Source organism: Lagenorhynchus albirostris, chromosome 20 (genome assembly GCF_949774975.1).
Source record: "Lagenorhynchus albirostris chromosome 20, mLagAlb1.1, whole genome shotgun sequence".
NCBI classification, from domain to species: domain Eukaryota; kingdom Metazoa; phylum Chordata; class Mammalia; order Artiodactyla; family Delphinidae; genus Lagenorhynchus; species Lagenorhynchus albirostris.
In genome coordinates, this window is record NC_083114.1 from 36,815,993 (window position 1) to 36,839,763 (window position 23,771).

At 42.9% G+C, this 23,771-nt stretch overlaps 1 protein-coding gene across 1 annotated transcript in view; it reads right to left on the minus strand.

Annotated features, from left to right (window-relative positions):
- The window catches only part of B4GALNT2 (beta-1,4-N-acetyl-galactosaminyltransferase 2), a 41,947-nt gene extending 18,843 nt beyond the window's left edge, over positions 1-23,104 (minus strand). Inside the window, exons 1-2 of the mRNA XM_060135722.1 lie at positions 22,953-23,104; positions 21,968-22,259 (exon numbers count right to left, since the gene is read on the minus strand). The gene's annotated coding sequence lies outside the window, so the exon portion shown is untranslated. The remainder of the gene's footprint in view (positions 1-21,967; positions 22,260-22,952) is intronic.
- Between the last annotated feature and the right edge of the window lie 667 nt (positions 23,105-23,771).

Consider the following 23,771-nt stretch of genomic DNA (forward strand, 5'->3'; position numbering starts at 1 on the left):
GCATATGAAAAGATGCTCATCATCGCTAATTATTAGAGAAATGCAAATCAAAACTACAACGAGGTACCACGTCACACCAGTCAGAATGGCCATCACTAAAAAGTCTACAAATAATAAATGTTGGAGAGGGTGTGGAGAAAGGGAACTCTCCTACACTGCTGCTAGGAATGTAAATTGGTGCAGCCACTATGGAGAAACTAAATCAGAGCTACCATATGATCCAGCAATCCCACTCCTGGGCATATACCCAGACAAAACTATAATTCGAAAAGATACATGCACCCCTATGTCCATAGCAGTACTATTTACAATAGCCAATAGCCAAACAGCCTAAATGTCCATTGTCAGATGAATGGATAAAGAAGATGTGGTGTGTGTGTGTGTATATATATAATATATATAATATATATATAATATATATATTATATATATAATATATATAATATAATATATATTATATATATACACACATATATATAATATACACACACACACACACACACACAATGGAGTATTACTCAGCCATAAAAAATAAAATAATAATACCATTTGCAGCAACATGGATGGACCTGGAGATTACTGAGCAAAGTAAGTCAGAAAGAAAGACGAATACCATATGATATCACTTATATGTGAAATCTAAAATATGACACAAATGAACATATCTATAAAATTGAAACAGACTCACAGACATAGAGAACAGACTGTGGTTGCCAAGGGAGAAGTGGGAGTGGGGGAGTGAAGGACTGGGAGTTTGGGATTAGCAGATGCAAACTATTATATAGAGAATGGGTAAACAACACGGTCCTACTGCATAGCACAGGGAACTATATTCAATATCCTGTGATAAACCATAATGAAAAAATATGAAAAAGAATATATATATATGTACAACTGAGTCACGTTGCTGTACAGCAGAAATTAACACATTGTAAATCAACTATAATAAAAAATTTTTTAAAAGAAAGGACCTAAAAGAAATGACACCACACTAATAATCATAAGCACACCTAACATCTGGATCTTGGTTTCCATACAGTATTCCCTTCTAAAGGAAATCAGAGCCCCTTGGAGAAATGGTTGATTCTGGCTTTGGGGCAAGGAAAATTCAAAGCAAGTCTGGAATATCCTGTGGTGTCAGAAAGGAAGGAAGCTGTCTAAGAAGACCACAGTTATGTCCAAAGAAAAAGAAGCCAGTTTAGGGTCTTCTACCAGCCATATTTGGGACAATTGATACATCAACAAGAACAATGGCTATAATTAACTATAACACATTGAATAAAATAAAATAAAACCCATGAGGCTTCCCTGGTGGCACAGTGGTTGAGAGTCTGCCTGCTGATGCAGGGGACACGGGTTCGTGCCCCGGGCCGGGAAGATCCCACATGCCGCAGAGCGGCTGGGCCCATGAGCCATGGCCGCTGAGCCTGCGCGTCCAGAGCCTGTGCTCCGCAACAGGAGAGGCCACAACAGTGAGAGGCCCGCGTACCGCAAATAAATAAATAAATAAATAAAACCCATGAAGCTAATGATACCCAAGGGAAAAAAATGCAAGGGGTGAGTGGGGTACTTAAAAAAAAAAAACTTTTTAATTATAGAAAAAAATCCAAGTTAATACAAAAAATAAAGAGAAAAATAAAATAAATTTTACTGTACCCATTACCCACCTTCTACTCCTGTACAAAATGGATTTATCTATTTTTTTACCTATTTCCCTCACTTCTCAAATCATTTTGAAGAAAATCTTGACATCATATCATTTCATCAGCAAATATTCTATCTCTGAAGGGTAATGTGGTAGTTTTGTACTCAAATGACCCGAGCTGGAACCACGTTTCCTTGAATTCCCTTCCCTGTGTAACGCCAGGTTAGTGATGGCCACAAGAGAAATTTGCATGAGATTTAGAGGCACTGCAGGTACTGGCAAGTTCCATCCACTTGATCCTCTTTCCCTCGACTCTGGGTCCAGCACTCCTTCCCAACTACCGGTCCTGCTGACCAGCTACCCCAGGTTCACTATCAGAACTTCCTCTGAGAATTCACAGTAGTGGTAACCATGAGGGACAAGCTTTCATATACTTCTCCAGCAACTCTGTTTGTGGCTGTACTCCAGAAAAACAGATGCTTCTGAATTCTTTCTTTTTTTCTTTTTAAAATTTATTTATTTCTTAAATTTTTGGCTGCATTGGGCCTTTGTGGCTGCGCACAAAAAAACTTTCTCTAGTTGCGGCGAACGGGGTCTACTCTTCGTTGTGGTGTGCAGGCTTCTCATTGCGGTGGCTTCTTTTGTTGCAGAGCATGGGCTCTAGGTGTGCGGGCTTCAGTAGTTGTGGCACATGGGTTTAGTTTCTCCGCGGCATGTGGGATCTTCCCAGACCAGGGCTCAAGCCCATGCCCCCTGCACTGGCAGGCAGATTCTTAACCACTGCGCCACCAGGGAAGCCCTGCTTCTGAATTCTTGCAAGTTCCAGCTCATTCACCTGTGACAAGGTGGCTGGTAACTTTTCTCTAATTCTTTTTTTTTTTTTGGAACTTTTTTTCCCCAGCTTGTCCCACAATTGTGTTAATTCCTATAAAAAATATTTCTTATTCTGCAATACTCATGGAAGTTTTCCTTCTTTGCTTAAGGCTTCAGATAAGAGTCCTTACACAGACACACAATACCATTATCAGCTAAAAATCTAACAATCATTCTCTAATACCATCAAATGTCCACAGAGTTTAACTTTCCCTTTTGTCTTTTTTTTTTTTAAGGATCAAAGTAGAATCCAAATAAGGTCCATACACGGGTTGATATGTCTCATCAGTTCCTTTTAATATACAGATTCCCCTATATCTATTTTTTTCTTGCAACTTATTTGTTGAAGGAACCATGTTGTTTATCCTACATGATTTGGATTTTCCACATCTGGACTGTGCTGATTTCAGCCCCCTGGGTCATGTTCCTTTGTCCCCTGTATTTTCTATAAATTTGTAGTTAGATCGAGAGGCTCAGTCAAATTCAGGTTTGATTTCTGAGAAAACTACTTCATAGGTGATGGTGTGTGCCCCTCCATCCGGGAGGCGAGGCACAGAATAGCTCATCATCTCTCTTTCAGGGGATATTAGCAGCCATTTGATGCTTGCCCAAATCACTGGTTCTGAGTATTTTTGGTCTCAGGACCTCTTTATAATCTTAAAAATTATGGAGGACCCCCAAAGAGCTTTTGTATTTGTGGCTTATATCTGTCAATGTTTACCATTTTGGAAATTAAATTTGAGGAGTTTTTAGAAGTATTTATTAATTCAGAAGTAAAATAATAAGCCCATTACATGTTAACACAAATAACACATTTTATGAAAAAAACCTACATTTTTCCAAATAAAAAGTAGTGAGAAAAGTAGCGTCGTTTAACATTTTTGCCTATCTAATGTTTAGCTTAATAGATAAAATGAATCCTCACATTGTTTCTGCATTCAATCTGTTATGATATGTTGTTTGGTTGAAGTATATGAAGAAAATACGGCCCCACACAGATGTATAACTGGAAAAGGGAGAAACATTTTAATCGCGTTTTCAGATAATTGTGGATATTCATCTTTGATACCACACCAAAAATCAAGAAGTGGTAGTTTCTTAAAAGATTAGCAGCCCTCCAGGACCCCCGACGGGGCCCTGCACTCCTGGAAGCTCCCTCCCCCGGCGCCCCCTCCCTCCCAGAAGGCCTCGGGGCAGAGCGGTCCTACACCCTGCACCCAGAACGGAGCCCGCGTTTCCGCAGAGCTGGAACTTCCGGCTCGAGGTCTCTTCCTCCGCCATCGCGGAACTGCCCCGGAGCCCAAGGGGAGGGCGGCCTCACTGAGGCTGCTGGCTCTGGAGAGGCCCCGGCGGCCGAAGCTGCGACAGTAGTGGGGACAGCGGGCCGGAATCATCGTATCTGGGGGGATTTGGAGAAGATGGCGGAAGAGTAAGACGCGGAGATCACCTTCCTCCCCACAGATACATCAGAAATACATCTACACGTGGAACAACTCCTACAGAACACCTACTGAACGCTGGCAGAAGACCTCAGACCTCCCAAAAGGCAAGAAACGCCCCACGTACCTGGGTAGGGCAAAAGAAAAAAGAATAAACAGAGACAAAAGGATAGGGACAGGACCTGCACCAGTAGGAGGGAGCTGTGAAGGAGGAAGGGTTTCCACACACTAGGAAGCCCCTTCGCGGGCAGAGACTGCGGGTGGCGGAGGGGGGGAGCCTCGGGGCCACGGAGGAGAGTGCAGCAACAGGGGTGCGGAGGGCAAAGCGGAGAGATTCCCGCACAGAGGATCAGTGCCGACCAGCACTCACCAGCCCGAGAGGCTTGTCTGCTCACCCGCCGGGGCGGGCGGGGCTGGGAGCTGAGGCTCGGGTTTCGGTCAGAGCGCCGGGAGAGGACTGGGGTTGGCGACTTGAACATAGCCTGAAGGGGTTAGTGCGCCACGGCTAGCCGGGAGGGAGTCCGGGGAAAAGTCTGGACCTGCCGAAGAGGCAAGAGACTTTTTCTTACCTCTGTTTCCTGGTGCGCGAGGAGAGGATATTAAGAGCGCTGCTTAAAGGAGCTCCAGAGACGGGCGCGAGTCGCGGCTAAAAGCGTGGACCCCAGAGACAGACATGAGACGCTAAGGCTGCTGCTGCCGCCACCAAGAAGCCTGTGTACGAGCACAGGTCACTCTCCACACCCCCCTTCCGGGGAGCCTGTGCAGCCCGCCACTGCCAGGGTCCCGGGATCCAGGGACAACTACCCCGGAAGAACGCACGGCACGCCTCAGGCTGGTGCAACGTCACGCTGGCCTCTGCCGCCGCAGGCCCGCCCCCGCGCTCCGTGCCCCTCCCTTCCCCCCGGCCTGAGTGAGCCAGAGCCCCCGAAGCAGCTGCTCCTTTAACCCCGTCCTGTCTGAGCGAAGAACAGACGCCCTCTAGCGACCTACACGCAGAGGCGGGGCCAGATTCAAAGCTGAACCCCGGGAGCTGTGAGAACAAAGAAGAGAAAGGGAAAGCTCTCCCAGCAGCCTCAGAAGCAGCGGATTAAAGCTCCACAATCAACTTGATGTACCTGCATCTGTGGAATACCTGAATAGACAACGAATTATCCCAAATTGAGGAGGTGGACTTTGGGAGCAAGATATATTATTTTTTTCCCCTTTTCCCCTTTTTGTGAGTGTGTATGTGTATGCTTCTGTGTGAGATTTTGTCTGTATAGCTTTGCTTTCACCATTTGTCCTAGGATACTGACCATCCAGTTTTTATCTTTTTTTTTTTTACTTTTTAAAACTTTTTTATTAATAGTTATTTTTATTTTAATAACTTTATTTTATTTTATCTTACTTTATTTTATCCTCTTTCTTTCTTTCTATTTTTTCTCCCTTTTATTCTGAGCCATGTGGAGGACAGGCTCTTGGTGCGCCAGCCAGGCGTCAGGACTGTGCCACTGAGGTGGGAGAGCCAGGTTCAGGACACTGGTCCACAAGAGACCTCCCAGCTCCACGTAATATGAAACGGCGAAAATCTCCCAGAGAGCTCCATCTCAACGCCAAGACCCAGCTTCATTCAACGAGCAGCAAGCTACAGTGCCGGACACCCTAAGCCACACAACTAGCAAGACAGGAACACAGCCCCATCCATTAGCAGAGAGGCTGCCTAAAATCATAATAAGGCTACAGACACCCCAAAACACACCACCAGACGTGGACCTGCCCACCAGAAAGACAAGATCCAGCCTCATCCACCAGAACACAGGCACTAGTCCCCTCCACCAGGAAACCTACACAACCCACTGAACCAACCTTAGCCACTGGGGACAGACACCCAAAACAACAGGAACTACGAACCTGCAGCCTGCGAAAAGGAGACCCCAAACACAGTAAGATAAGCGAAATGAAAAGACCGAAAAACACAGCAGATGAAGGAGCAAGGTAAAAACCCACCAGACCTAACAAATGAATAGGAAATAGGCAGTCTACCTGAAAAAGAATTCAGAATAATGATAGTAAAGATGATCCAAAATCTTGGAAATAGAATAGAGAAAATGCAAGAAACATTTAACAAGAACCTAGAAAAACTAAAGAGGAAACAAGCAATGATGAACCACAATAAATGAAATTAAAAATACTCTAGAAGGGATCAATAGCAGAATAACTGAGGCAGAAGAATGGATAAGTGACCTGGAAGACAAAATAGTGGAAATAACTACTGCAGAGCAGAATAAAGAAAAAAGAATGGGGCTTCCCTGGTGGCGCAGTGGTTGAGAGTCCACCTGCCGATGCAGGGGACACGGGTTCATGCCCCGGTCCGGGAAGATCCCACATGCCGCGGAGTGGCTGCGCCCGTGAGCCATGGCCGCTGAGCCTGTGCATCCGGAGGCTGTGCTCCGCAACGGGAGAGGCCACGGCAGTGAGAGGCCCGCGTACTACAAAAAAAAAAAAAAGAAAAGAAAAGAAAAAAGAATGAAAAGAACTGTGGACAGTCTCAGAGACCTCTGGGACAATATTAAACGCAGCAACATTCGAATTATAGGGGTCCCAGAAGAAGAAGAGAAAAAGAAAGGGACTGAGAAAATATTTGAAGAGATTATAGTTGAAAACTTCCCTAATATGGGAAAAGAAATAGTTAATAAGTCCAGGAAGCACAGAGAGTCCCATACAGGATAAATCCAAGGAGAAACACGCAAAGACACATATTAATCAAACTATCAAAAATTAAATACAAAGAAAACATATTAAAAGCAGCAAGGGAAAAACAACAAATAACAGACAAGGGACTCCCCATAAGGTAAACAGCTGATCTTTCAGCAGAAACTCTGCAAGCCAGTAGGGAGTGGCAGGACATATTTAAAGTGATGAAGGAGAAAAACCTACAACCAAGATTACTCTACCCAGCAACGATCTCATTCAGATTTGATGGAGAAATTAAGACTTTTACAGACAAGCAAAAGCTGAGAGAGTTCAGCACCACCAAACCAGCTTTACAACAAATGCTAAAGGAACTTCTCCAGGCAAGAAACACAAGAGAAGGAAAAGACCTACAATAACAAACCCAAAACAATTAAGTAAATGGTAATAGGAACATACATATCTATAATTACCTTAAATGTAAATGGATTAAATGCTCCCACCAAAGGACACAGACTGGCTGAATGGATACAAAAACAAGACCCATATATATGCTGTCTACAAGAGACCCACTTCAGACCTAGGGATACGTACAGACTGAAAGTGAGGGGATGGAAAAAGATATTCCATGCATGTGGATATCAGAAGAAAGCTGCAGTAGCAGTTCTCATGTCAGACAAAATAGACTTTAAAATAAAGACTATTACAAGAGACAAAGAAGGACACTACATAATGATCAAGGGATCGATCCAAGAAGAAAATATAACAACTGTAAATATTTATGCACCCAACATAGGAGCACCTCAATACATAAGGCAAATGCTAACAGGCATAAAAGGGGAAATCGACAGTAACACAATCATAGTAGGGGACGTTAACACCCCATTTTCACCAATGGACAGATCATCCAAAATGAAAATAAATAAGGAAACACAAGCTTTAAATGATACATTAAACAAGATGGACTTAATTGATATTTATAGGACATTCCATCCAAAAACAGCAGAATACACATTTTTCTCAAGTGCTCATGGAACATTCTCCAGGATAGATCATATCTTGGGTCACAAATCTAGTCTTGGTAAATTTAAGAATATTGAAATTGTATCAAGTATATTTTCCAACCACAACGCTATGAGACTAGATATCAATTACAGGAAAAGATCTGTAAAAAATACAAACACATGGAGGCTAAACAATACACTACTTAATAACCAAGTGATCACTGAAGAAATCAAAGAGGAAATCAAAAAATACCTAGAAACAAATGACAATGGAGACACGATGACACAAAACCTATGAGATGTAGCAAAAGCAGTTCTAAGAGGGAAGTTTATAGCAACACAATCCTACCTTAAGAAACAGGAAACATCTCAAATAAACAACTTAACCTTGCACCTAAAGCAATTAGAGAAAGAAGAACAGAAAAACCCCAAAGTTAGCAGAAGGAAAGAAATCATAAAGATCAGATCAGAAATAAATGAAAAAGAAATGAAGGAAACGATAGCAAAGATCAATAAAACTAAAAACTGGTTCTTTGAGAAGATAAACAAAATTGATAAACCATTAGCCAGACTCATCAAGAAAAAAAGGGAGAAGACTCAGATCAATAGAATTAGAAATGAAAAAGGAGAAGTTACAACAGACACCGCAGAAATACAAAGCATCCTAAGAGACTGCTACAAGCAACTCTATGCCAATAAAATGGACAAACTGGAAGAAATGGACAAATTCTTAGAAATGCAAAACCTGCCGAGACTGAACCAGGAAGAAATAGAAAATATGAACAGACCAATCACAAGCACTGAAATTGGAACTGTGATTAAAAATCTTCCAACAAACAAAAACCCAGGACCAGATGGATTCACAGGTGAATTCTATCAAACATTTAGAGAAGAGCTAACACCTATCCTTCTCAAACTCTTCCAAAATATAGCAGAGGGAGGAACATTCCCAAACTCATTCTGTGAGGCCACCATCACCCTGATACCAAAACCAGACAAAGATGTCACAAAGAAAGAAAACTACAGGCCAATATCACTGATGAACATACATGCAAAAATCCTCAACAAAATACTAGCAAACAGAATCCAACAGCACATTAAAAGGATCATACATGGGCTTCCCTGGTGGCACAGTGGTTGAGAGTCCGCCTGCCAATGCAGGGGACACAGGTTCGTGCCCCGGTCCAGGAAGATCCCACATGTGCCGTGGAGCAGGTGGGCCCGTGCGCCATGGCCGCTGAGCCTGCGCGTCCGGAGTCTGTGCTCTGCAACGGGAGAGGCCACGGCGGTGAGAGGCCTGCGTACCGCAAAAAAAAAAAAAAGACCATACACCATGATCAAGTGGGGTTTATTCCAGGAATGCAAGGATTCTTCAATATACGCAAATCAATCAACGTGTTACACCATATTAACAAATTGAAGGAGAAAAACCATATGATCATCTCAATAGATGCAGAGAAAGCTTTCGACAAAATTCAACACCCATTTATGATAAAAACCCTGCAGAAAGTAGGCATAGAGGGAACTTTCCTCAACATAATAAAGGCCATATATGACAAACCCACAGCCAACATCGTCCTCAATGGTGAAAAACTGAAACCATTTCCACTAAGATCAGGAACAAGACAAGTTGCCCACTCTCACCACTATTATTCAACAGAGTTTTGGAAGTTCTAGCCACAGCAAACAGAGAAGGAAAAGAAATAAAAGGAATCCAAATCGGAAAAGAAGAAATAAAGCTGTCACTGTTTGCAGATGACATGATACTATATGTAGAGAATCCTAAAGATGCTACCAGAAAACTACTAGAGCTAATCAATGAATTTGGTAAAGTAGCAGGATACAAAATTAATGCACAGTAATCTCTGGCATTCCTATACACTAATGATGAAAAATCTGAAAGTGAAATTAAGAAAACACTCCCATTTACCATTGCAACAAAAAGAATAAAATATCTAGGAATAAACCTACCTAAGGAGACAAAAGACCTGTATGCAGAAAATTATAAGACACTGATGAAAGAAATTAAAGATGATACAAATAGATGGAGAGTATACCATTTTCTTGGATTGGAAGAATCAACATTGTGAAAATGACTCTACCACCCAAAGCAATCTACAGATTCAATGCAATCCCTATCAAACTACCACAGGCATTTTTCACAGAGCTAGAACAAATATTTCACAATTTGTATGGAAACACAAAAGACCCCGAATAGCCAAAGCAATCTTGAGAACGAAAAATGGAGCTGGAGGAATCAAGCTCCCTGACTTCAAACTATACTACAAAGCTACAGTAAACAAGACAGTATGGTACTGGCACAAAAACAGAAACATAGATCAATGGAACAGGATAGAAAGCCCAGAGATAAACCCACGCACATATGGTCACCTTATCTTTGATAAAGGAGGCAGGAATGTACAGTGGAGAAAGGACAGCCTCTTCAATAAGTGGTGCTGGGAAAACTGGACAGGTACATGTAAAAGTATGAAATTAGAACACTCCCTAACACCATACACAAAAATAAACTCAAAATGGATTAAAGACCTAAATGTAAGGCCAGAAACTATCAAACTCTTAGAGGAAAACATAGGCAGAACACTCTATGACATAAATCACAGCAAGATCCTTTTTGACCCACCTCCTAGAGAAATGGAAATAAAAACAAAAATAAACAAATGGGACCTAATGAAACTTAAAACTTTTGCACAGCAAAGGAAACCACAAACAAGACCAAAAGACAACCCTCAGAATGGGAGAAAATATTTGCAAATGAAGCAACTGACAAAGGATTAATTTCCAAAATTTACAAGCAGCTCATGCAGCTCAATAACAAAAAAACAAACAACCCAATCCAAAAATGGGCAGAAGACCTAAATAGACATTTCTCCAAAGAAGATATACAGACTGCCAACAAACACATGAAAGAATGTTCAACATCATTAATCATTAGAGAAATGCAAATCAAAACTACAATGAGGGCTTCCCTGGTGGTGCAGTGGTTGAGAGTCCGCCTGCCGATGCTGGGGACACGGGTTCGTGCCCCGGTCCGGGGGGATCCCACGTGCCGCGGAGCGGCTTGGCCCGTGAGCCATGGCCGCTAGCCTGCGCGTCCGGAGCCTGTGCTCCGTAACGGGAGAGGCCATGGCAGTGAGAGGCCCGCGTAACACACACACACAAACACACACACACACACACACACACACACACACACACACACACACACAAAAATAAAAAACTACAATGAGGTATCACCTCACACCAGTTAGAATGGGCATCATCAGAAAATCAGGGTCTGGGGTGATGCTGAGGGTGGAGGAGGGGTGGTGAGTAATGGAAGATGCTGGGAGAGGGGTGTTTAGAGGGTTGACCCAGAGAAGGTTGCCCAGAAGAAGAAAATTAGAATTCCTGTAATTTCTCGGGGGCTTTGGGTAGGTTTCTTGGGGGCTGGTTTTGAAGCCAAAATCTGACTCTTAGTAATGGAAATTTTGGGGTGTGTGTGTGTGTGTGTGTGTGACTCTCGTTTTCCAGCCCTAAGTCAATGAATTTTTTGTACACTGTTAACATTAAAATCCACTGGTATGACTTGGACTTTGAATGCATCTTTTACCTACTCATGATTTTATTACACTATACATTAGTCATATGGAAAATATTGGTTAACTGAGTTATGCTGATCCCCCAAATGCTTATGCATTTATTTATTTATTTATTTATTTATTAGCTGTGTTGGGTCTTTGTTGCTGCGCACTGGCTTTCTCTAGTTGCGACGAGCGGGGGCTACTTTTCCTTGTGGTGCTCAGGCTTCTCATTGTCGCAGCTTCTCTTGTTGCGGAGCACAGGCTCTAGGCGTGAGGGCTTCAGTAGTTGCAGCACGTGAGCTCAGTAGTTGTGGCGCACGGGCTTAGTTGCTCCGCGGCATGTGGGATCTTCCTGGACCAGGGCTTGAACCCGTGTCCCCTATATTGGCGGGCGGATTCTTAACCACTGCGCCACCAGGGAAGCCCTGCTGATGTATTTTTAATGCAATATGGAGAATTCACATTCATTAATATCAACACCAATCTCATCAGAAAAGTCTTTAAATATTAAGACTGTCAAACTCATTGCGGTGGAAATAAGTTTTACAAAGTTCTAATTTATGGAAAGCTTGAACTTTATGATTGGCAACTAATACTGGCAACTGGTGCATCACATGGTCCATTTTTTTGAGAAGACATCTACCCAGTACAGAAGTCTGAATAACCAGCTTATTCTTATTCATTCTTATTCTTTCAAGCAAAAAACATTTCCTTTAAAAAGCATCTACTTCAGGGGCTGCCCTGGTTGCGCAGTGGTTAGGAATCCGTCTGCCAGTGCGGGGCACATGGGTTCGAGCCCTGGTCCGGGAAGATCCCACATGTCGCGGAGCAGCTAAGCCCGTGCACCACATCTACTGAGCCTGTGCTCTAGAGCCCGTGAGCCACAACTACTGAAGCCCGCGCTCTACAGCCAGTGCTCGGCAACAAGAGAAGCCACGGCAATACGAAGCCCGTACACTGCAACAAAGAGTAGTCCCCGCTCACTGCAACTAGAGAAGGACTGGGCGCAGCAACAAAGACCCAACGCAGCCAAAAACAGAAAAAGAAAAAAAGAGATTTCCATTAAAAAGCAGCTACTTCAGGGTCTTCCCTGGTGGTGCAGTGGTTAAGGATCCACCTGCCAGTGCGTGGGACACGGGTTAGAGCCCTGATCCAGGAAGATCCCACATGCCACGGAGCAGCCAAGCCTGTGTGTCACAACTACTGAGCCTGTGCTCTAGAGCCCGCGAGCCACAACTACTGAGCTCACGTGCCACAACTACTGAAGCCTACGCGCCTAGAGCCTGTGCTCCGTAACAAGAGAAGCCACCACAATGAGAAGCTCACACACCACCATGAAGAGTAGCCCCCTGCTCGCCACAACTAAAGAAAGCCCTCCTGCAGCAATGAAGACCCAACACAGCCAAAAATAAATAAGTTAAAAAAAAAAAAAAGAAAAGCAGCTACTTCAGCTCGCTACTCAAATTGCACAAGCACTTTTTCTTGAGACAACAATCACTGCACTTCAGTCTCTGTCAGGAATGTTTTACGTGTACCTATCATCAAAAAATCTACTTAAAATTGACACTTTTTAAAAAAAAATCAATCGATTTTACTGTTTCATCAAGGATATTCTAAAGTAAACTGGCTTTTTTCCCTGAGTGTGGTGGGAAAGTACAACTCCCACCAGTTCAAGCTAAGGTACCAGCAGCAGTTTTGCCCATCATTGCCTTTGCATCGTCAGTGCAAATGTCAGCACAGTGAAAAAAGCAAGTAGCATCTTACTATTATCATGAAATAGTTTTCACCTTGCAGACTCCCTGAGGGTCACTGGGACCCTCGGGATTCTACGGCCCACAATTGGAGAAGCCCTGCTCTAGCGCATTCTTCTACAGGCTTTTCCTCCCCTAATTTTAGAAGCTCTTGATGTACAGAGATATTCACCTTTTGTCTGTGGTGTAAATAGCTAAGGTTGTCTTTCCCAATTTGTCACTTGTCTTTTTTCTTTAAAAAAAATGTTTAATTGTGGGAATAAACATAAAGTTTACCACCTTAACCATTTCTAAGTGTACAGCTCAGTAACGTTAAGTATATTGTTCACATTGTTGTACAATGGACCTCCAGAACTTTTCCCTTTTTTCTTTGCTTATATTTTTGCATGCAAATATATTTTATCAATTTTTTTGTAATTGAAATCTTAATCTTTTATCAATTTTTCTGTAATTGAAATCTTAATCTTCCATTGAAGAAAAAAAGCTCCTCTTTACAAAAAAATGAAAATTAATGTATGTAGGAGAAATGATAGAATTAGAGAAATAAATCGCCACTTTGCTACCACCAATGTAATAAATGATTCTGGCCAGGACCATCAATGCATGTTAAAACCAGTGGGTGGAAGGCTGTTGGGGAGCAGGATATTGAATGGTGCCAACGTCCAGATTGCTTACTATTTATAAAGAGAAAAAAACTCACCTTTACAATGGAATGATCAGGTAGTCACTACCTTAACCACGTGATCCAAATGAGCATCACTAATAGTGAGACAGCCTAACAAAATGTCCCCCTGATATGATGTGATATGAAGCACACAAATCACTTATGGAGTATTAATGCCAAAAATGTTGAATCAAAATGTAATCAAGACTCAGAGACCTCACTACCAGTTTATAGGAAATAACAGCAAATAAAAAAGCAAACTGAATAACACTATCAACAACTATCAGACACATCAGGATGTGGAACGTTCTGTAAGACAACTGGCCTGGACTCTTCAAAAAGACAATGCTATGAAAAGAGAAAAAAGAAAAAAGTGGAGGGATGGGATAGCTTTTGATAGTTTAAGGAGACTAAAAAGATCAAACAACAAAATGCAATGTGTGAACTTTGACTGGATCATTGTTTCAAAAAACAGTTTTGAAAGACATTTAGCCCTAATTATTAGAGAAATGCAAATCAAAACTACAGTGAGGTACCATCTCACATTAGTCAGAATGGCCATAACTTAAAAATCTACAAATAACAAATGCTGCAGAGGATGTGAAGAAAACAGAACCCTCCTACACTGTTGGTTGAGATGTAAATTGGTGCAGCTGCTACGGAAAACAGTATGGAGGTTCCTCAAACTAAAAATAGAGTTGCGATATGATCCTGCAATCCCACTCCTGGGCAAATATTCGGAGAAAGCTATAATTCGAGAAGACACATGCACCACAATGTTCACTGCAGCACTATTTACAATAGTGCTATTTACAATAGCCAAGACATGGACGCAATCTAAATGTCTATTGATAGATAAATGGATAAAAGAAGATGTGGTATATATGTATATAACACACACACACACACACACACACACACACACACACAGTGGAATACTACTTGGCCATAAAAAAGAATGAAATAATGCCATTTGCAGCATGTTGACTGGACCTAGAGATTATCACACTAAGTGAAGTAAGTCAGAGAAAAATATCATATGATAATCACTTATATGTAGAATCTAAAATATGACACAAATGAACTTATCTACAAAACAGAAACAGACTCACAGGGGAGTTCCCTGGTGGCCTAGTGGTTAGGATTCTGTGCTTTCACTGCCATGGCCTCAGTTCAATCCCTAGTCATGGAACTGAGATCCCACAAGGCCGCGCAGAGCGACCAAAAGAAAAAAACACTCACAGACATAGAGAACAGACTTGTGGTTGCCAAGGGGGAGAGGGGTGGAGGAGGGAAGGATTGGGAGTTTAGGATTAGAAGGTGCAAACTATTATATAGAGAATGGATAAGCAACAAGGTCCTACTGTATAGCACAGGGAACTATATTCAATATCCTGTGATAAATCATAATGGGAAAGAATATGAAAAAGAATATACATATGTGCATAACTAAATCATTTTGCTATACAATAGAAATTAACACATCATTGTAAATCAACTATACTTCAATAAAATAAATTTAAAAAGCCATTTAGGGGACAATTGTGAACATTTGAGCATGGGCTGAATGTTAGATCATGTTAGGGAATTGTTCATTTTTTTTAGGTGAGATCATTATATTATGATTATATAGGAGAATGCTGTTATTCTTAGAAGTATGCTCAAGTATTTACGGGTGAAGTGTTAAGATGTCTGAAAATTCTTTTCAATGGTTCAGCCATTTGAAAGTAGGGGTGAGAGATAAAGCAAATGTGGTAAAATATTAACCTAGGTGGATCTAGGTGCAGGGTGTATGAGTGTATTCAGTAACATTGTTTCAAGCCTTCTTTAGTTTGACAATTTTAAAAATAAAACTTTGGGATTTATAAACAATTAAGTAAAAATTCCTCAGGTAAAATAAGAATAGGTGGATGCTTTCTTAACATGGCAAAAGATTTACCTTTCAAGCCAAAGCCAGCATTATGCTTTAACCTATTCAAGTTACAGACATGCCCGCAGAAAAAAGGCCTTTACTTCCTCTTAGTCAAGTTTCAACCATCTGATCAGACCCCTCTCAGCTTGGAGTTTTGATTTATCAAAGCTGGTTCCAGCTAGGGACAGCATTTTGTGATGCAGTCATTCATAGGAATTGTTCCGTAGGCGATTCCTAATAAAATGTTCAACAGCCGAATTTTTAACAGACGACTACAAATGTTCTACACTGTTAAAATCACACTGTTTATGTGCTTATGAGGGGATATTAAAATTATAATTGTATGGGTCTGCTATTCTGGTTGGACCATATTTGAGAAACATTCAAAAAAGGGCCAAAATCCAATTTATAAAGTCAATGAGAAATAAGGAAATGAGCTTGTCATGTGTATCAGCTGATGGCAACTTGTCCCTTCAAGCCAAGTGAAGCTGTTAACCCTGCCAAGTGGTTCTCCTAGTCCAAGTACAGAGAGCTTTGGGACCAGGCAGAAACTAGAGAGGCAGCCTGAGTCCTCAGTCAAAGGTGGTGATGCTCATTGCCCCAAAGCACTCTTGTACCCGAGCAAGTAGGGTCTGATGTTAAGCTGTCTCTGCAGACAGTGGAAACCAATTAGTCAAGATTTTCCTTTTGCCTAAAAATGTAGTCTCATGATTCTGTGTGCTTTATTACAATAATCCCTTTGTGAACCATGACACTTTGACAGCATAGAAACATCTACAAAGAGAAAGATTTAAATATTTAAAGATGCATCAGAACTTTTAAAAATGTCTGCACAGTGAAAAAAAAACTGAAATCAAAAGGGTAGTATTAGACTACTGAAATGGTTCCTAACAAATATGAGAGCAAAGGTTTAATCTTAATTTACCTACGAGAAAAGCACCAAGACACCAAGTAATAAATGGGCACAGAATATGAAGAAATGACTGACCAAAGAAAAAGTACATTTAGCAGGTGAACACACAGGAAAATATTTGTTCTCACCTATAAGTTAAAAAGATTGATATTGAAAATAACACTGAAGTAGCTTTTTTTTTTTTTTTTTTTTTTTTTTTTTTTGCGGTACGCGGGCCTCTCACCGCTGCGGAGCACAGGCTCCGGACGCGCAGGCTCAGCGGCCATGGCTCACGGGCCCAGCCGCTCCGCGGCACGTGGGATCTTCCCGAACTCGGGCACGAACCCGTGTCCCCTGCATCGGCAGGCGGACTCTCAACCACTGCGCCACCAGGGAAGCCCTGAAGTAGCATTTTATGCCTATTAAGTTAATAACCAAAAAGGGTGGGACTTCCCTGGTGGCACAGTGGTTAAGAATCCGCCTGCCAATGCAAGGGACACTGGTTCGTGCCCTGGTCAGGGAAGATCCCACATGCCGCAGAGCAACTAAGCCCTAGCGCCACAACTATTGAGCCTGCACTCTAGAGCCCGTGAGTCACAACTACTGAGCCCACGTGCCACGACTAAGAAGCTTGTGCGCCTAGAGCCCGTGCTCCGCAACAAGAGAAGCCACTGCAATGAGAAGCCCGCACACCACAACGAAGAGTAGCCCCCGCTCGCTGCAACTAGAGAAAGCCCACGAGCAGCAACGAAGACCCAACATAGCCAAATAAATAAAATAAATAATTAATTAATTATAAATAAATAACCAAAAAGGTTTGGTGAAATTGTGGGCAAAGGTGATATATACACACTACTTTTAAATATTTTAGTCAGGAATTTTTGGTTGCAAGTAACAGAAACGTAGTCAAATTATTTACATAACAACTATGAGTTATTATGTAATTATATAATACCTATGAATTGCTTCACTATATTAAGAACACAGATAACATTATCCTTTTTTCCTTGAACTAAATTAGAATTGGCTATACCCCATCCTCTACTGTGATTGGTAGAAAGTCAGAAGAACATTCTGATGGAGCTCCTGCCTCCTCTACTGGCTAGTCTAAGAGCCTTAGAGGCAAAAGAGACTTCTGCCTCCAATAACAATTGACTGGGCAATTCAGACCAACGTTCTCACTGATGACAACTAGAAAAGCTGAACAACTACAACAACAAATCTGCCTGAAAGGATCAGATGGCTACCAAGACGGTGAGGAATTACTGGGACTGGATTCAAGAGATAACGGAGGCTAAGGATGGAGGCTACTTTTTCCTCTGGATGTGTTTGCTGATTCCTAAGTGGGCGGCTCACAGGCTGAGCATGTTTATCTCAGCCCCTTGGGGTTAAGGGAATAAACGTTAGAGTCCAAGATCCACCGTGAGTGGAGATGGGCTGGGGGGGGGGGCGTTCCTGGTGAATCCCCTTTGCTTTGCATTGGAACTCCAATGGCTTACACCTCGGAGGAGTGAACCAGAATCAGATAGGACTTCCCAGGCATGGCCATAAGGCTTCCCGTCATCTCTTGAAGTTGGATTGAGGCAATCCCACATTGCTAGTGAACCCAGTGCCTAGCAGAACAAAACATAAATCATCTCTGGCAGAAGTTATCCTAGGTCTCAGATTATTTTCACGAACTATTTTGTAAAGACATTGTTTGGCACATGTGGCGATAGCATTTTTAAAAAGAGGAAAATAAGGCAATAAAAACACAGGGCTTCAGATACTGGAGTTATCAGACATATATTGTAAAGTAAATAGACTTAGTATTAAAGAACTGTAAATTAATTATGGAGAATTTTAACACAAAATTGGAGAATACAAAAGGAAACAGACAGAAATTTTAGAAATACAAAATAAAATAACACTATTGAAAAGTTAAGTGGATGAATTTAACAGACAATTAGACAAGACTGGAAGATAAATCAGACTATAACTGCCAAGGCAGGCAGAGGGGCGGGAGGAATAAATGAGGAATTTGAGATTAACAGATATACGCTGATATATATAAAGCAGATACACAACAAGGACCTACTGTATAGCACAAGGAACTATATTCAGTGTCTTGTAATAACCTATAATGGAAAAGAAACTGAAAAAGAATAGATATATATATGTATAACTGAATCGCTTTGCTGTACACCTGAAACATTGTAAATCAACTATACTTCAATAAAAAAATAAAATAAGAGCGGCAGACGGAGTGGGCGCTGCCGCCTGAGACCGAGGCCTGAAGAGAGCTGAGACGCGCCCTAGGAGCGCAGTTAGGAGCTGAAACTCGCCTGGGTTTCATGCAGAAGGCCGGAGCAAAGGTGTAGAGAAGTGGCGCACAGGCGAGCGGGTCTGCAGTCCATCCGGGGTCGGGCGCGCGCGGGTCCGGCGGACTGTAGTCAGAGCCCGCAGCCCGCCCAGGCGAGTTACGTTGCAGGCGGAGTATTGAACACTAAGTAGTGGCTATGCAGATACAGCTTGAAGCAAATGCAGATACTTCAGTAGAAGAAGAGAGCTTTGACCCACAACCTATTTCTCGATTAGAGCAATGTGGCATACATGCCAATGATGTGAAGAAATTGGAAGAAGCTGGATTCCATACTGTGGAGGCTGTTGCCTATGCACCAAAGAAGGAGCTAATAAATATTACGGGGGGGGCTTCCCTGGTGGCGCAGTGGTTGAGAGTCCGCCTGCCGATGCAGGGGACACGGGTTCGTGCCCCAGTCCGGGAAGATCCCACATGCCGCGGAGCGGCTGGGCCCATGAGCCATGGCCGCTGAGCCTGCGCGTCCGGAGCCTCTGCTCCGCAACGGGAGAGGCCACAACAGTGAGAGGCCCACGTACCGCAAAAAATAATAATAATAAATAAATAAAATAAAAGAGATTGTTAGTTAACTTTCCAGCAGATTATACGGGAAGCCAGAGACACTGAAATATCTTCTATACCATCAGAACTATTCAAAAATGAAGGTGCCCATAAAGGCATTTTCAGACAAGCAACATTTGAGGGAATCTGTCACCAGTATACTTGCACTAAAGTAACTACTAAAGGCAAATTACTCCAGAAGGAAGATCATAAGGAAAGAAGGAAGAGAAATAAAAATGACAAATAAGTGGGTAAGTCTAGATGACTACTGACTGTGTAAATTAATATTGTTTTGTTCCTAAACAAAACAGTAAAAACAATCATAAAGCACACTATAACCAAAAAAGGGTAAAGTAATGACATGTAAATCAGGAAAGGCAGCAAACAGACTAAAATCGTTCCAAGGTCTTCGCATTGTCTAGGAAGAAGATTAAAAATACCAAGTAGTTTTAGACTATGATAGGTCAAGAATATGTTATAATCTATAGAGTAACTACTATAGAAGTAGTACAAATAAGAAATAATATTCAATAGGAAAATGGGATAATAAAATAATACAAAATAGCACAAGAAAAGAGAAGAACATAGACCAGGTAGAACAAACAGAAAGCACTCATTGAGATGTTAGATGTAAACCAATTGTATCAATAAGTACATAAATGTAAACTGATTAAATGCTCCAATTAAAACATAAGGCAATCAGAACGGATGGAAAAAAGAAGCCCAATTATACACGGTTTGCAGGAGACACATCTAAAACAGTGATATAGAAACACTGAGAGTAAAAAGGGAGATAAATATACCAAGTGTAACGAAGATAAAGTTGGTATCTCTATATTAATATCAAATGAAGTAGACTTTTAAGACAAAAAGCCAAAACCACAGATAAATACCACAAGTTATAACATATTCAGTTCACGGGAAGAGATAACAATTCTTTATTCTAATAACATAGTCTCAAAATACATAAAGCAAAATCCTGAAAGAATTCAAAGGAGAAATAGACATATCCACAATCATGGTGTGAGATTTTAACACACTACCTGGCTCAGCAACATAGGCTCCTTTCAAGAGTCAACTTGCAATCAGAGTAAATATATAACATTCAGAATTGTTCAAGCTGTCTTAGGGAGAAGTTTGTGTCCCTAACCTCGGGGGTACTACTCATTCCTCCATCTATGCAATAGATGTGAAATAAACACTAATAGCACAGCAATTTTAAAGATGAAACCAAGCATCAGTTAACTTCAATTCGGCCATTCGTGTGAGCACTTTGAGTTTTTCATTAGTGTTTAAAATTTAAAACAGTGCAGACTGCCAAGTATATTTTGTCTGGTAAGTGTGAATTTACCACGTATGGATTAATTCATACATAAAATATTTTACCCAGTTTGCATATCTTTAAAAATTGTAGTTTTTTAAAATTGTCTTCAAATGAAAAGAAAGCAAGACAACAGTAATTATCATTGGTATTACATATTATTACTAAAAATAATTCTGTCCTATAGAGAAGGGGAGTATTAAAAAATGATCAGCTGATGATGTCAAATACGCTAGAGTCATAACTTCTCCAAGAGGTCGTGTCAGTTGTATTCCCAGTACCTAGTATGATGCCTCGCACGTGGTAGGATTATCAAACTTCTGTGGAATGAAATATTATGAATAAAATGTCCCACACAATCAAAAAAATACTGGCTTTATCCCCAAATGGAGTTGGATTCCAACCTGCTCCTTCCATTGTAGTCCTTGGGCAAACTTCATTTCATTCTCCATTTCCACAACTATGGCATGGACATAATTCTTCAAAGAGTGCTTCGGTGAACACTAGTGGCACAGTCTAGAACAGGGCCTATACGTAACAAATAAGTGCACCACACTGAATGAAATGAAATGAATTTACCAACTAACAGCCCTCTTGTCTGTATTTCCCATCAGTCTGAAAACTGTTTTTGGAGACACGCTGCTCAACATAACGCTGCTTCATTTCCCCTGACTCATATGCCACGTGCTGCATTTGCCGATGAAGGTCCTGCGGTATTACCGAAGAATAAAAAATATGAAAATCTAGATTATTCCTGCCAGCTAGTCTAAGTCACTGACATTTTAGTTTTAAATAAAACTTACTAATATGCAAAAAAACTAACATTTACTGAGTTTACTGCGTGCTACTGTAGTGATCATTTCCTGGGTTGGTAGGGTGTGTTGGAGTCAACTAGCCTATCTCAGAGGGACAAAAATCAGAAATACCTATTTCAAAGCCAGATACTTTTTTTTTTTTTTTTGCGGTACGCGGGCCTCTCACTGTTGTGGCCTCTCCCGTTGCGGAGCACCGGCTCCGGAAGCGCAGGCTCAGCGGCCATGGCTCACGGGCCCAGCCGCTCCGCGGCATGTGGGATCCTCCCGGACCGGGGCACGAACCCGTGTCCCCTGCATCGGCAGGCAGACTCCCAACCACTGCGCCACCAGGGAAGCCCCAAAGCCAGATACTTTTTAATAAAAAAGAAAACTAAAAAGGCAAAGAAAAGAAATAGTTTCTTCGGAGGAAGAAACGTTACTTCCCCAAGGCCACAAAGGCCAGCCGCCTTAAGATCATAGAGATGTAAATTAAACAGCAACAACATCATTTAAAACCCAGACCTTTTGTTCAGGGTTCCAGCTGCCCATATGTGAAAGGAAAGTCAAGTTTGCCGAGCACTTGCCAGCGTTAAATTCGTTGGCACCAGGAATGTGGGGTGAGGGAATGAGGAAGGTGCTGTAATGAAAGCCTTAGCCAGGGACTTTCGGCGACACGAGGGCTGCCTCCTTCCCCTCGCTCTGCCACAGCCTCTGTACAACGTGTGCTTCATTTTAGTGCTCATAAAACATCATCTGACCAGCACGTTTTTGCATTGTCGGGAGACACCTTCCTTGTTAGCGTTAAATGATCGTTCTAGTTTTGAAAAAGAAAAAGTAAACTTTGGGGATAAAAGGCACAAAATGTATTTCTGATCCTTCTTCCTGGTTTATAAAAACTAAATGAGCCCTCCAAGTCTACTTTTCCCCCGTTAATTAATATGCTATTCCTTAGAGGCGTTAGCGCCCGGAGCCCCAAAACAGACGCTCACTCTGCCTCGAGGCTGTCGCCTGAACCTGAAAACCTACTTTTCGAAACCCCTGACTCCAAAACCCCGGGCTGTTTTCTGAAGCTGCGTAAGAAGGAGCAGCCTAGGTTTCCCAACTGCCCGGAGCCCGCGGTCCCCTCGCCGGGGACCCACATCACCAGGGACCCACATGTCCAGCCCTGGTCAGAGCGTCCGGGTTCCAGGCCGCCCCCCACGCTCGGCACCACAGCGCTACGCACTCCAAGCACGAGAGGCAGCCTCCACGTCGAATTTTCCACCTCGAAAACCAGTGTTCCCTGGAGCGCAGCGCTGGAAAACGAGCAGGGGCTCTCAATACCGTCCCCAGGTACTGTCTCCTCGCTGCCCCACCTACGCAGGGGACCGGTTGGACTTAATTTAGAGACCGGCTGCCCCCTCCCTCGGCCCTGGCTTCCGCGGCCCCCACACCTGGCCGCTTCCCGACGGCGCGTCCGGCTGGCCAAGTCTGACCTCCCACTTTTCTCTGCTTCGGGGACACTCACCCGCACGAAGTCATCCCGAAACCCGCCGCCTAGCACGTTCCGAGGTGGTGGAGCCGGGCAGCCACCCCGCCGATTGTCCAGCCCTTGGCACCGACCCGGGGTAGAGGAAGCCGCGGGAGCTTGGGTCGGACCTGTCCACGTCACCACCAACCCCCGCCCACCTCCTGGGTCTTGCCTTCCGCCCAGCTTGGCGCCAGTCCGTCCCAGCATCTTTGTGGTCTTTTGGGGACGACCGCACCTTGCAGGATCTTAGTTCCCGGACCAGAGATCGAACCCAGTGCCCCCTGCAGTGGAAGCCCCGAGTCCTAACCACTGGACCGCCAGGGAATTGCCGAAAAGGTGACAGTAATGACCACAGCCCCTGCTTGTGATAGCTACTAGGCAAGGGCTTGGGGGCTAAACGCTTTATTTACGTTGTACCATTTATTCGTCGCAACAGCCCCAAGAGACGAGTGCTGTTATTAGCCCCACTTTTAGGATGGGGAAGCTGAGGAGAAGTGGGGTGATCAGCTAGTAGGTGGAAGGGCTGGAATTCGAAGTGAGTCTGGGTGACTCGGAAGCCCCGGGCGAGTGTAGCAGTTTCTGTCCCTTGTACGCGGAACCCCCACACCGGCCAGACGCCACCTTGTTAGTGGTCCGAGGTGAAAGAAGGGGCCTTTCTGCGGAGAACCGCGTGGACCCTGCGTTTTACCCCGCGGCACCCGCGCTTGCCTTCTCCCGGCCGGGTCACCAGCCCTGGGCTGTCGGAGCCCGTCCTCGCAGCGCTCTTCGAACGCGTAGCGCACCCTACCCAAGGGCTGCAGTCCCGCTCCCGCGCTT